The following is a 14917-nucleotide window of genomic DNA, read 5'->3' on the forward strand; positions in this document are numbered from 1 at the left end:
ACCCACAAGGATTGTGTTTGGTTACTTCACTCTTTACAAATTTTTCCTAATTTGAATATTCCTTGATGGAATTTATTCTTTATTATTTTTTATTGTTTTTCTCCATTATTTCTTTACAGCACATTAGAGACATGAAGACATGAAGAATTTCTTCCTTTGCTAAAATTTGAAGATTTACATACATTCCTTGTTTCTCTCTCAATCAAACATACCCTGTTCATTCATTCTTCCCTCTGAGTCTGTGATTTATCATATACCCAGAAATTACCTCCATGAGCTCTTAATCCAGACCTTGCTATCTCCTACAGATCCAGAAATGAAAAGCTAAAGTCTTTGACTTTCTGAAATCTAAAGAATAAATCTTAATCATGACACTGAATGTCAGGACAATAGGGACCTGAACAAACCATAAACTTCAGAAACTACTAGATATCTGCACTATATATTAGGAGATGGCTACATATTTAGTAAGCTCTAAACTTTCCAAGAATTTCATGAAAAACAAGGCCTAAAAACCTGCTGTGTAATGATCAGGTGTTGGTCTGATTTATCTGTAAACGACAAAAATGCAAGGAGGGTTTTGTAAAGAAGGAAAATTGGGAGTTAGTAACAAAACACATATTTTTTTGCAGAAAGCACAGCTTTTTCCCCCTGCTCTTTTGAAAATAAAGTTTTCTAAGACTCCTGTTAAATCTGACATCTTCAGGTACCACAAATTTCTTCCTAAAGCAGTTTATGGCTCTACCTTATCTTTCAACTCTATTCACAAATGCAATGGTAGGTTCAGTGACATTTTTAAAATCTAAACATCTAAAGAAGTGGATTCATGTATCCGTCTTGTTCTGCTCCACTGACTTAAAAAAATCTTGAACATAAACTAATCTACTTTAATCCTGCATTTAATTAAGTATAGACACCAGTGAAATAGGATGGGCAGAATATTATGGTAAAATACATTATTTCAGCAGCTTGCTCTGTTACAAAGTTCTTTGTTACCTTTTTCTTATGTTCCACTTTATTCAGATAGATGGTATTTGACCTAAATTTCATGAAATCATGATACTGAATCTTGCCAGTGGTGTGTACTTCTTCATGTACAACTCCTGAGACAGACAGCGATCAATTATATCCATACATTAGGAATCTGAAGATGGACTTTCCATATGTTTTAGTCAACTAGACCTCAGAGCTTCTGTATCTAGTAAAGTTGTGTATCTGAAAGAAAAACAAATTTGGGTAATAGGACTTGATGCTATCAGAGTGGAGAGTAAGAATTTCAAAGTAGATTGAGAAATATATGTTTGGAATGGGGAGAAGTATGACTTACCTCACAACTGACAAAGCAACAGCAAACATGCATCAATCAAACTAAGCTTCACAAGCATTACCGGTTGTCGCTGGGTGGTTCAAGAATGTTTTGTGGCAGTCATTTGCAAATATTTGCACGTTATTGTTTCTGTGCAATTGAAGAAAGAGATCAAGTGGCAACTGTAACACTAGAAGGAAGTTCTATGATCCATTTTTATTTATAATCTGTCAGTCCAACAATCAATCAATCAATCAAACAAACAAACAAACAAAAAATATGTTGGTTCTACTCAAGAGAAAAAACAAGAATACTTTAGGTCATGCTTTAGGTTAAGAAGTGCTATTTTTCTGCTCCATACAGGAAATTTTGCATGTTCTTTTCAATTATGTCAACTGTTATGCTGGAATATCCTGCTGGCTCCTTCCACAAAGGTTTTCATAAAAAAGCACTTCACAGGAGCATCACAATATTACAGACCCATGGAAAATCAAAGATGTATCCAGTGAAGGCAAAGGTTTTTTTAAAAAAAATCATGCTTTCCAGTATATAATTTTTTTCCAGATTTTTTCTCTATGATGAAATCTCAGAAAATTGGACTTTCCAAGCAGAGGCCTGAAGCAACCTGTGCCAACACTGCCTCCAGGTGGCTCTGTGCACAGCTACAGCACTCCGAAGGGGAGCCTCTAATGGCTTCTCAGATCTGCACACATGGACAGAAACCAGAAGAGCTGTTAATTCCAATTTAACTTCAGAACAGGCTTAATTACACCTGTATTTGCTACTTAACAAGGAAGTGTCTTCTTTACAAGAACTGTAAAAGCTAATTAAGTCTCCAGTTGTGCAACATTTTAATATTATTTTACTTCCTCAATAAAAGGACTGACTGGACTAAAGCTTTTCCTTGAAAATGGCCAGGTCTGCTCTCATCTTAAAAAAAAATCAAATTATATACAGTGTAGACAACCATTTTCAATTACAGAGAATGGACAAAGGACAGAAAGGTTGGAACAGGGACAGGACAGAGGCAAAGAGGCACTGTGTGCAATATTAAATGACATACAGCACTGCATCTACCCCCCACAACCAGGCAAAATTTAGATGTGATAGGCATGAAGATCCAGTGTCCTCTACAGACACTGCTTTCTGCAAGGGCAGACCTTGAAAGGTTTCTCTCTGTTATTTTGGCAAGACTGCCCCATAACTGAACAGCAAATTGAGGCTATATTCTTTAAATCTTCTGTTTTTACTAATGCTTCTATTCATATGAGAATTCTTGTCTCAGACAAATCATTGTTATTCCACCCTACTCTCATACTGCTACACCTATGTTTAATGTGACTGGTTCTGCTGGTTCTTCTAGGCAGACAGGACTCTTAAAGATAATTAGTATTTGCACCATTGATCTGAAAGACAATTTGCTGGGGTTTCCTTTTTTTTTCCAGACCTAAAGCTGTGCATGCTCCATTCAGTTCACAGTGATACCGAGGCACAAAGGGGCACAAACAGAATTAGCTGTTTTGCCTAGGAATGAAACAATCCTTGTTTATCATAATGATACACCTTATCCATCATGTGGGAATATAAAACATTGCAAAGGTGTGAGAGCTTGGCCAGGACAGCCCACACTCCAGTTACTTTTGGCTAGAAAATTAAAATAGCTTATCAGTTATCGATGCACGGGCAACCCCTGACAAAGGGGAGACAGTGATGCATCTGACTCCATCACCAAAAGGCTAAAAAATTACTTTATTGTTCTATACTATATACATTATCTATGTAAACGGAATCTGCCTTGCACTCACCCTTGCTCTCAACTGCACAGAACTGCACTCATCTCTGATTCTCTCGTGACTGTCTCGTGACAGTCCAACTCACACACACACTGGGCCCTGATAGGCCAAGAGAACAGAATATCCTCACTTTGGGTAAATAATCTCCATATTGCATTACACTCTGGCACCACACAGGCACATCAAGAGAGATAAGAATTTTGTTTTCCTTCTCTGCTTGTCTCACAGCTTCTCTCTGTTCAGAGGGCATGTGAATACCACAATCAGTTTGGTCATGTTATCCTGTGGAAGAGCAGCTGCATAGGAGTATGAAAGTAAAAAATTAAAGAATCTGTTCATGCTTTACTTTTATGCTTGACAGAATTGTTCCAAACTGCCCAAGGTGTAACAACATAGTAAGAGAGACTTTTGGTTTTTATGTGTAATTTTTTCCAGAATATTTACCTGAGTGTCCCGAGGTATTACTGAAAAGCTATGTCTGGAAATTGTCCTCAGCTGAGCACAGAAAGGACATAGAAGTATGTCCAAATATTAATTGTTAGTATTTTTCAAAGTGCATGTAGAAAATCATTTGGCTGAAAAAGATTTGGCCCTTGGTTCAAATTTTCATGCATAAACTATGCAGAAGTCCTCTGCAAACCTGATTAGCTATTTTGTTCTCACTATTACATGCAGGAAAAAATATGGGTCTAAATCACTATTCCCTTGGGCTATTAACAATTGGGCAGATCACATGGGTGAGCATCCAATGCTGACAGACCAAATTGCTTCATTTCAGACTTGTGGGCTGGTGTGAGTCCCTGTAGCCAGGATCAAAGCCAACAGACAGTCACATAAGGTAGCTAGATAAAGCAGAGGTACTAGAAGCAAGAATATATTGCATTCACTGCTGGATATGTCTTTACTGTTCATGGACAAGCTTAATAGTCTGACTAGAACAGGATCTGTTTTATTAGGGTGTCTGGTTAGTTATGTATCTGAAGCATACAGAGATTTCTGAGCAACATAGCCAACTTGATTAGTCAGCTTGTTAGCTGTAATAAATCTAAAGAATAAATTAAAGGTCTTCTCATTCTTTTGTCCTAATGTCCTGGCCTCCTTTCTAAAAGTAGTGCCAAAATGTGTGCTGTGCATGTGACAGACTTACCTATTAATTCAATCTTACAGGCACCCTACAGTCATAAATGGGGCTTTGCAGACACTTGTGGGACATTCTTCAGGTTTTTTCTACTCATGAAGAAAAAATGTATCAAAATTCCATAAACAAGCAAAATCATGTTCATTTACAGGAGCACACAGTGATTCTTTTGTTATAACTTTCAGTGATCTGATGCATGGAATTCATTAAAATAATCAAGTGTATAATACTCACAGCTCCAGATTTCCTTACACATGAAAGCCTGTTTCCACGTGAAAACCTGCTGCCCCTCAGCGGTTTCCAAAGGAAACAACAGAACAACGTCATCGAACATGCAGAACAAGGAGAACCTGCTTAGAATCTGCTCCTGTTGGTTAAGAATAAATTAACATTTAATTATTATAGCTAACTATTTGATTAATACTAAAGAACAGTCTGATGCCAAGGAATAGTTTGTAAACAGTGTCTTGATGGTAACGCCAGTTTGTTCTGCTTATTTCCTGAGCTTACAAGTACCTCCTTTCATCCAAACAATGTCTTTGCAATTCCTGTAGGGTGACAACAAACTTTGAGTTAAATGTTAGCTATGGGTTTTAATAGATCTGGGAAATTTTAAGAAGATACTACAGTAGAGAAATTTTGCATTTCAGAAAACTAGGTCTGATGTTTAGAAACACCGTGTTCACAACTATGGATTAAATCAATGTGACCCAGCACTTTCCATGACCCAAAAAAATTGTTCATTAAGCAAAGAAAATAAGACTGGGATTCATAATCTGAAATAACATCTAGTCTCTACAACCACTAATAGTACAAATAAACAACAAGAACGTAGCAGAAGGCTATGGTAATGAAAGTGTAATTCATCTGAAGAAGTTTATATAATTAGATTACATTTATGTAACCTCCCTTCTTGCAACATCTCAGTGATTCATATTATTTTAAAGTCCTTAATTTCACAGGAACCCAGTGAGGTAAAAAAATACTGACTATCTATTTTACATCTGGGAGGCCAAATCAAAAGAATGAACAGGGACAACATTCAGATCGGCTCATGTAAGTTTACTCCACTTTCATAAATACTTTGTCCACTAGTGCCTCTGGAAGCTGGATCTTCCAGTCTTGTATAAATAGTGTTCTGAATTGCTGTGTGGTGCACTCTTATAGATAGATTCCATGGCAGTTCAAAACCAAAGGTTTGTACTGACAACATGCAATCTGACTATGGCCCTAAAGAGCTTGTCCATAGTCACGCTGAGTTTGAAGAAGAACAGCAAGTCCTGCAGATCAGGCAGGAAAAATCTGGGCAAAGGAGGATTTCTGAAAGCAATCCTTTAATGTAATGGCTGTTTAGGCAAGTCAGAGGAAAGTACAGTGCCCTTACCTAGCTTCATATGTCCTATAGGAGCTTCTGGCAGATATTCACAAACACACTTTGCTCTGGGATTCCTTTTTCCCAAGATCTTCTTAGCTCCCTCTCTGTGACTTTTCTTTTCTTTTTTTTTTCTTTTTTTTTTCTTTTTTTTTTTTTTTTTTTTTTTTTTTTTTTTTTTTTTTTTTTTTTTTTTCTTTTTTTTTTCTTTTTAAGAGATCAAGAGCTTCATTTTCAATTCAAGTGAAGATGATTGTAATTGATGTGAATTATGCAAAGCCTTTTGTTGCATTTTCCATTCTGGCACATTCAAAGCCTTGGATCTGAAACACCACTCTGTATTGCTGTTCCAGGTCTCAATCTATAGAGCAATCCCATTTCTAGTTTCAGAAATTTTTGTCTGGTTGATCATATTAGTAATTATGATTAATATGAATATAAGTCACTACATTTAAATTTGGGTCAGTGGATGAATACCATCAGATGAAACTGTCCTTTAGTAAGTCCTTTGCAATCCATAAATAACACTGATGAGAACATAACAAAGGCCCTTTGTGTTATTGCAGAGTGGAGCCAAAAATGTTCTTGAAGCAAAGTTTGTTTTCAATATAATTACATACAGCTCATACATAAAACAGCTTCTTGTGCTGAAGCCAAAAATATAGTCTTTTAGATGCTACGAACATCCTCATCTATATTAACAATAGAAACAAATGCATGGCAAGATCATTTATGTTTCACAGGTTCTTTTTATTCTGTTTGATATATTACTTCTAATCTGAGGACACAGTCCTGCAAGAATCTTACTGCTGGCACAAATATCTGCCTGTACAAACAGCCTTGAAGCACTGGGAGTTCAGTAAGTGAATGCAGGGCTGTTTTGCTGTCTTTTGCAGTAGTGCCTGCTGCTGATCCTTACTGAAGACATAAAAATCTTCAGAAAATGTAGCAAATATATTTTAAAACACTGTAGAAGAAGTTGAAAGTAAGTACCTAGGGTTTGGGTTTTTTTTATATTGTGTGTATTAATATGCATTCAAACTTTCCAGTCAAAGTTAGATGGTTTAGATTTTACTTTAGGAAACTGAGTATGTTCTAAGCCACCTCCACCAGCTGAAGCATCCTGTCAGGATGGTCCATTTTAAGACTCTTTCACAACTAAATAATCATTCTGGTTGGCATGATAGAAACAATTTTGGATCCCCCAAGTTTGGTGGGAGAATCAGACAATATTCCCTGCAAGGAAGTACCATAATTCACCTAAGAAATTAGTTCTTTAGTAATTTGTGCTCACATCCCTGCACCCTTCTGTTCCACAGTACAGAGTCAATGCCAATAATATCCTAATTCTCCATTGAGTTGACTCACATATTTCAGCATTTAATATTTCTTTTTTAGAGCACTAGTGGAAAACAAATTATGATAATCCACAGTGCTGTCTCACTCCTCACTAGCATATGCTTCTCTGCCATTGCAACATCTGGGTTTGTATGGTTCCAGGAAGAATCACTTTTTGCAGAAACATTGTCCCTGTATAGAAATTTATAGTCAATAAAGGGCTGTTGTAGTGACCCATCCCATCTTCATAATTATTCCCACTGAAAGGACAGAAGAGACGCAATGGCTATGCCACAGTGAGAAGTGGAACAGACTAAAGGACAGAAGTAGCTGGAATACTTCATATAAATGTCACTCTTCTCTGCTGGAGACAGGTAAAAACCCTGCCAACATAACCAATATTTGTGGATATCCCAGTTTACTTTGCTAGGAAAGCATGATCCAGATGCCACAGTTAGAAAATTTCTCTTACTGTTAGAAAAAAGTCTTTTTCCATCTTAGTTTCTGAAGAGTTCTTTTTCCAAGAGGCAAAGGACAGTTCTGATCCTGACACAAGTACACAATAAGGGCAGTATGTAGCTAATATTTCCACCAAAAGAATCACATCTTCAGAGAGCAATAGTACTCTGATTTTTCTCTTTTGCTTTCTTGCAGTACTCTGTGAAAGAAAAGTATTCTTACAAGTATGCTATTTTACTGTGACATTACCTGGCACCTCACCAGGGTGGAGCTAATGCTTGAGCACCACCTCTGTCAGAGAAACAGGTTGCAATAGAAAGCTGTGACTCTTCAGGAGGCCTGCAGAACATTATAGTAGCAGCTTTGCCCCCTCCACTGCTTTACTTTCATTTTCTCACAGTTCATACTCTACTCACTCTACTGGTAGTAACAACTGGGGGCAAAAAAGGCAATCCAAAATCCTTTTGCATTTCCCACACACATTGCTCTGACACATTGGTCAGACTAGTCTTGTCCTAAATAACAATCTAGATAAACACAGGCTGGAAATCATTGAATCATTTAGGCTGGAAAAGCCCCCTAAGACCATTGAGTCCAACTGTTAGCCCAGCACTGTGAAGCTCACAATTAAACCATGTCCCTAAGTACCTCATCTACATATCTTTCAAAGACTCCAGGGATGGTGACTCAGCCATTTCCATGGGCAGCGTGAGCAGTTCCAATGCTTGACAGATGAAGAAACTTTTTCATAATATCCATCTAAACTTCATATCATCATGTTGTCATACCAACAATGACAACACAAAATTGTGATAGGGCATAAAATAAATCCCTCACTGCCCCCAAGGTTTCTGCTTTGATAAAAGTAAGCAAAACTCTAGAATGCATTTTTTTTAATGGCACTCAAAGACAGAACCTAGAAAGAAACAAGATAAAATAATATATATTACCTAGGCATATCTGACCAAAAAACTGCCTACTCATTACCTTGCAGAAAGCTAAAATGTAAATTCTAAAAAAAAAAAAAAAAAAAAAAAGAAGTGAATAAATACATTAAATATAAGGTCTCTAGCCATGATGGATAATATAATCACATGGAAAGTATAACTTTGTCTTTTCCATCATAAGTAATATCACCACAAGGGAACAGGTTATTTTACTGGTATGACTTAAATAGACCTTATCACCAAAAAGAAGATACACCCCAAGGATTAGCATGCATTTCATAGTTACTGCTAAATCTCTGGAAATAAAATAGTTAAATAACTGCTTGTGTAAGCAGTTTCAAGCTATCATATAACATGCAGAGACAAAAATACTTCTTCGTATGAGATCCAGAGGAAAACATAAATCCAGCCATAAGGAGTGTTCTGTGCTAAGGAAGGAAACTTCCCTATACACAATTCAAATGTCATAAATAAAGACTGGCAGAAAAGGGTTCCAGAAGAGAAGAAACTACAAAACAGCCTTTTAAAATTCCAGCAGAAAAAAAATTTGAAAAACTAATAGAGTAGATTTTGACTCATGAAACCTTACACCATGGGGAGAGTCTACCAAAGCAGAACTACCTGCAGCAAACTTTGAGGTAATGTTGCATGTGTTCTTAATACACTGTGACCATCTATATATCTCTGTGAACTGGTACTACACAGGCAGCCTGGGTCCTAACTCTATCCTTAAGCATCATCTGCCTGCAGTTCAATAAAACTTCAGAGTAAGTAATGAAAGCAATTATCAAATGCACTAGACACCTAATGGGAAAAATTAGAAAAGCTGACCTGAAATTTTTACTATAAAACTTCATTCAAATATGTGGCATTTATTTAGACAATCCAGTACTCACTGAAGAACAAGCCTACTAGTAGAACTAAACCCCTCTGTTTTATTTGATTTCCTAACACAGGAAATACCCTGTATTCTGCCATGAAGAATATTCCGTAGTTCTCCATCAGCTAAGTTCCCAGTGAATGAGTTTTTGATCTGTGGGCCATTGCTTTCATGAAGTTGCAGGCACAACAATTATCCCTCATCCAGTCTATTTCAGCAAACAATTTGGAAGGACCCTGTTGTTCAGCAATGGCTAAAATAGCAGCAAATCTGTCACACAAGGACTAAGCCACTGAGGGTGGGGCAACTGCTGAACTGTAGGGTCTCTTGAGATCTCCCCAAGTGTGGGAAACGGCTCAGATCTATGGGATTGATTTGAACACAGAACAATGTATATGAGTGTGTGTAGGCATTCACACACAAGTGAACATGTGTTTTTAACAAATATAGCAGTGAAGAGAATCTCTGCAGATGCAGACAAACAAGTTGGCAAAAAAAAACAAGATGCAGCCAGCAAAGGAGTGGCAGGAACAGGACTGTGAACAAAATCAAAGCAGCTTTTGGGCTCTCTGTGCTGAAAAAGGCTTCAAACTGAGAAAAGAGAAACTTGCTTCTGTGACTTGAGTTCAAATATACTCAGAGAAATATGCTCAACCTCTCTAAAATCCCTGAATTGTATAATAAAATACATTACTGCATCTTCATTTTCTTCTTTTAGTGGAAATACTTTGAAATACTTTCCAGACTGATGAAATATTCATGCCAATAATGGTGAAACAATATTTAGAAAGAAAATTTGGAAAGCTGTACAGGAAGTGAAACTAAAATCAGAAGATTATCTGGAATATATCTGCAACTAGTTTAATTTCTGGGGTTTGGGTGTATGTTTTTGAAACAGAAAGAAGGAATGCTTTCAACTACTTGATTTATGAAAGTTGCCCAATGCTATGCCTGTACTTCTGTTCATATAAAGCCATTGAACAAAAATTAGGTTGTAATTCAGTTTTGATTTAAACAGATCTTGCTGCCTTCTGTAGCAGCCAAATTGCTACCTCTAGCATTATGTTTTAGTCTCGCCTGCTCCTCCCTCATCTTGCCTATCCAAAAGCAAACCGAATGCACATCGTGACAGTGTTAATGAGAACAGCAGAGGCTGTTACTGACTGAAATTACTACATTGGAAAAGAAACTATACCACACATATACTACAAATTAATTGCAGAATTTTCTTTATTTCTGTTAAAATCAAACAAACCAACCAACCAACCAAACCAAAATAAAGTTAAAAAGAAGAAATGTATTACACTGTATTTCAGAGTATCTGTGCTGTTCCAAACACCACTTTGATAGAAATCCAGTTATGTACATGCTGAATACTGGAATATACTCAAAATATTACTTTCCCCCCTCTTGTAGTTGCAAGAGCTTACAGAAGATTTAAATGATACCCCTTTCACAAAGATGACTCCATATTAGAATCAAAATGTCTCATGAGAACTCGGAATTATAACTAGAAATCAAAAACAATGCCTGTCATGAGCAGTGCCAGTTACAAAATGGAAGAAAATGGAAGTAAAAAGCATGCAGAAAAGAGCTGATCAAAGATGAAGGCACAGAAACTATTGCTTTGATTTAATTGTTAGTAATATTTGAAGGAAGAAGATGAGAAAATAAAATACCCCTATGATGCATATACTCAGAGACCAGTGGGAAAACAACTTGGAACTATTAATACATAGGGCAAACATCAGTGCAATTTTGTTATACACCAAAAACACTTTAACTTAAGTTATACTGTCTAAGGAAAATGTAGTAGGGAAAATATTTTTTTCAATCCAAAAGTGTAGTTAGATTTTAATTGGGGCACTCAAAGGAGGCCAAGTGACAAATGATGGAGATAGACAGCAAAGAAAAAAATAGTAACTAAATTAGGAAGAGAAGAAAAGCAGGGAAAGTAGAACAGGAGGAAGGAGAGGAACAATTTAGTTCTTGCTGCAGCCCCTGAAATCTTTTGTGTTCCACATCTCTTTCACATTTACTGTGACCTCCCCAAGGATCTCTGTGTTTCACAACTGTAGAGATCATGAAAACATATTAGCATCACAGAGTATCCATTTCTCAACATTCATTTTTCTTAACTTGCTTCACACCTCCATCATTGACTGCTAAAATTATTTAAAGTGCTTTTCTGAGCCACCAATCTGTCTCCAACAAGCTCATCACCACAGACTCCCACCCAACAGTCTCCTGCTCCTCTACAGCTTCACCCTCCCTTTCCCTCCAGGCTGCAGCTCCTCTTATTGATAGAGTTTGTAAGCGGTAAAATGTATTCAGGTGTCTAAACTGGAGAAACTGTTTCTTTCATGACAGTAGAAAACCTAATTACAAAACAGCCCCTAGCCCATAGTTTCACACCAATTAATTCCTCTTGGGCCCCAAAACCCTTTTGTCTTCTACATCGAAGGCATAAGAGCTCCCATTGCTCCTTTGCAGTTTACAAGTCATAGTATTCCAGCAAAATAAGTTTGAAACTGCTCAGTATTTCACAAGAAAAATGTTCATATTATTTAAAAGATTCAAAAACTTTCATTTTCAAAATGAAAAAAATATTTTTCTCTGACTTCTGAGAAAGAAAAGAAACAAAAAGCACAAAACCTATTTTCATTGCATTTCTATGTAATGCCACTGAAATACCTTCTATTTCCAGCTGAAGGAAAAAGAATTAACAAAACTGAAAAAAGTCTTTAGCTTTTCTTGAAAATATTATTATACCGAATCATCTGGCTTTTCCTACAAACCCAACAGAGTGAAGAGGCTGGGCCTCCCACCTAAGACCTGGCCTGAGAAAATGAAACATGTCTCAAGTTGTTCAAAGTACAAAAATCCAGCTCAGTTGGTATGAATAAGATATGCAATCAATCTGATGGGAACTACATAGTATACTGCAGGTTAGGAAATTAAATATATTACATATAAGTGAGAGCACATGTGCTACTGTCTCAAGAGAAAGGCAAGGGTTGGCATCCTGTGTGGAAATCCAGACAGAGCAACTGTTTTTAACACCCGGAGAAAAAAGGGATGTAGAGAAATCATCAGGTCCTAAAAGAGATTAATTAAAAAAAAAAAAAAAAAAATGGTTGGTTGGTTGGTTGGTTGGGGTTCTTTTGCAGCCAGATTAGTGAGGCACTGGAGCAGTTCCCCAGCAGATCATCCTTTTAAATGTTTAAGCCAAGGTTGAACGGAACTTCAAGAAACCTGGTGTAGAGGAAAACAAGTGAACCGGGTGTTCAAGAAACCTGGAATGTGTCTGTGTCCACAGCAGAGGGAGGTTTGAACTTGATGGCCTTGAAGGTCCTTTCCAACCCAAACCTTTTTACAGTTGTATTATAAAATTAATGTTTCCTCCCAAGGTAAGGAAGACAATGGTTAATAAGGGTCAGTTGGTGTTTATCCTGTATCCATTCCTACTCAAATAAAAGTGTAACGGTTCTTTAAAGAAAAAAACAGTCACTGGCAGGGTAAATAATGGTATTCAAATAGTTATGAGTGGCTCTCAAACTGTAATAGGATTAGCAGCTCAGATTATCTAATTATCTGATATCCAAAGGCATTTGCTCTGAGAGAAGCTCAGATAGGGAAATAACAGTCAGGGAATGTCAAGAGTTCAGCAAACTGTCAAACAGCATCATCTACATAAGTCAGTGAAGATTAAAGCTAGAAAGATCTCCAGGTACCTGTCCAAGCACCATGAAAAGATTGTGCGGCAAACAAGTACATCCACTGTGACCCCTCTGAGTCTTCTTTACTTAGTCCTGAGAAACACTCTGACTAGAGCAATGCCTGGTGTGTGCACGATACTGACTCTTCCTCCAGCTTCAGCAAACGCAGCTGCTGAAGACAGCATGAAAGACAACTTTCATTCCTGCCATCACATCTTTTTACCAGTGTCTCTTTTACCCTCCAACATTTTCTTCATTGTGATCCTCTTGCTATGCCTTCAGTTTACGTCTTAGTTGGCTAGATCACTCTTTTTGGCAGCACCAATGCAAGTCTAAAACAGGCAGAGTAAAACAACGCTTTTGAACAGCTCAATGCTTGTAAAAGCCAAATCTTGAAGTCACTGTGTCTGCTCTAAGAACAATGCCATAAATGAAAGTCAAAGCAGAAACAGAAGATATATTTTCTAACTTGGCTTTTTTCCTCCCTTTTCCTCCTTGTGTGTCCATTTCCTAATTCATCACTGAGGAGGCAGATTCAGGCTTTTACCACAAAAGTAATAATATCAACTCCAGCTCCTTCTTCATCCAAAAATAACAGTTACTACCATCTTTAATACCACCTAAAAGGTTGCCAAATACAACAGCTTCCATTATTATAAAATACAAAACAAAATTAACAGCCGCTACTGCAGTTATTGAGAAGGGAAGTTAGGAATGTGGTTAAAATCTCTCTCAACTGCTTTCCTGGATTTTTTTTTTTTTTTTTTAGTCTTCTTCATGGCTAATAAAGGTTTAACTTCCAGGATTAGCCTGGGTTTTTGCTGTTGTTTTTTTTTTGGTTTGTTGTTTTAGTTTTTTTTAAAGTGTGGGTGCTTGTTGAGACATTTGGGTGTCTCCGAATGGCCAGACTTTAATTACTTAGCATGTGCAGTGGGTCATATAAATAAATACCTTTGACCGTCCTGACTCATTTGTTCCAGTAAAACAGGCATAAAATTTGTAATTAACACAGGATGCCACTATCATGTCTCCATCCCTCAGAGAGGACTCTATAAATACTGTGCCATTGTTTCTTCATTATTTCCTTCATCCTAGTGCTCCTCCTCTCACAGCTTAGCTGCCAATCCCTGGGTTACCCCCCTGTTCTTACTGCCACAACCATGCCTGCTCTCCCTAGGCAAGAAGCTGCTCCAATCCTGATATCCATTACTGAAGTGAAAGGCAGTCCTTTATGCTAAAACTCAGGGTCTTCACTTTTGATTACGAAAACCTGAGAGAACACAAAATGAGGCCTGAGGGACTTTTTATATCTCAGGTTGTTCATATTCTTGCCTTCAAGATTCTGGTTTACAGCTAAAGTATAATTGTTACACTGCAGTTCTGCCCCTCCCTTTTGGCCTCAGCAGTCACTGCAGCATCTCCAATTCTTTTTATAGCACCCAGCTCCTTTTTACAGGTTGTCTTTCGTATAGACACTTTCCTTGGAAAGACTCTCTATATATGACGGGTTCCTGGGCATCCATTCTCTCAATTTACTATTCCCTATCACAGAATCCAGCCAAATATAGAGCTGAAGCACTTCACCCACTTTTGAAATGGCAGAAGGTAAATAAATCATACACAAGGAAACATCTTCCCATCAGAAAGAAAACTCAATGGTGTAGTTTACCTAACAAGACTAAGAAATCTCTGTTGTTGGACACATTAGGGAAGAGATGGCAGGGACTTCAGGAGAGTTATCTGGTGAGGAGTGAGTTATCTGCAGTGGATTACATCCTGGGAGAATGGATGTTCTGCCTGATCTGTTGAGACCCTTCCAGACATAGTTCCTGATCTTGCAAGAAAAATAGGAATATCTGAGTACTGTTCAAGGAGCCATTTAAAGCTGTGGTCAGATTGCATTAGAGCTAAGCACTTGGTAACAAGTTTTTTAACAAAAGTATGTTGCCACCACCTACAGTCTGG

Source organism: Pyrgilauda ruficollis, unplaced genomic scaffold (genome assembly GCF_017590135.1).
Source record: "Pyrgilauda ruficollis isolate IOZ18807 unplaced genomic scaffold, ASM1759013v1 scaffold25, whole genome shotgun sequence".
NCBI lineage: Eukaryota > Metazoa > Chordata > Aves > Passeriformes > Passeridae > Pyrgilauda > Pyrgilauda ruficollis.